Here is a 1,172-nt window from a genome sequence, read left to right as displayed (position 1 = left end):
ATTAATTGCAGAGGGTCAGTGCAGCAAATAAATAGGTAAAATGTACTTACCTTACCTTCTCCCAAATCATCTCAGTTACTTCATCTTATTTTCCTGGAGTTAATAAGTACCTATTATCATGGCATCCTAAGTAATATGAAAGGAGGAAAGAATGTAGAAATGTACAACATAGAATTTCTCCCTACTTCAAGGAGCTTAAATGGTGAGAAAGACACAAAATGTACAGCTGTAGGTATGGCAAGTACTATCTGGGAGCATTGTCCCCAAAGATCTAATTTGGTCTATGAAAACTTACTTAAAAAACATTTCAGAAGCATGGTGGAGTGAAAAGTGGGAGACTGGGAAACAAGGAAGAGAACAGTCTTACATTTTTCTAGAGACTGAAAGAGAACTTCCTTTCGCCCAGATATGCAGACAAATCCAGTGTAGCTGCATAAAATAAAGTGCATGGGGGATGTAGGAGACAAGACTGGAACTGTTAACAGAAATCTGAGTCATGTTATTTGAGCCAAAACCACAGGAAGAAATTAAATTTTGTTGAGGGCCCCTGTCATGAGCATAATCCCTTATCTAATAATTTTTAATACTATCAAACTTGCCCATGTCCTGGCTGACAGACTTTGGGTGATATTTGTATTTTAAAAGATCCCTTTCACCACAGGGAATGGCAGCAGATGAAGCAAGAGGTGGGTTTTGAGCTCTTGAGGAATCAACCTCTGTGAGATTTCATGGTTGAACATAGATGAGGAGGAAGACAGGAGTGGATGTCAGGTTCCACTGGGCAGCTAGGCGGGCCAGTTAGGAGAGGAGGAAACACAAGGGGACAGATTGGTTGGGGAACAAAGAAGTCACATGTGTGAGTCTGGAGATTGATATTTGGGGAGCACAAGCATTTAGATGGCATGGAACATAATGGGAGTGGTTAGGACTGCGTAGGAAAAGTGGAAGAAGACGATAGAAGGGAGGAGAAGTGTGGGGCTCTTCAAAAATACAGTGGGCTGGTCATGTGCTTAGTAAACACTTTGGTTTTATATAGCACAAAATCACATCATGGCTTTCCTGGCTGATAGTTATCTATAAACTTACAGACAGTTATAAAGGCCTACAAAATGTTCAAGTGATTTATTAAGCTAAATATAGAAACTTAATTTTTTAATAGGTTAATAAGTTTT

The sequence above is a fragment of the Condylura cristata genome, unplaced genomic scaffold (genome assembly GCF_000260355.1).
Source record: "Condylura cristata isolate star-nosed mole 26May11 unplaced genomic scaffold, ConCri1.0 scaffold00017, whole genome shotgun sequence".
NCBI lineage: Eukaryota > Metazoa > Chordata > Mammalia > Eulipotyphla > Talpidae > Condylura > Condylura cristata.
The sequence above is the reverse complement of the archived record's forward strand: the minus strand, read 5'-3'. Positions refer to the sequence as shown.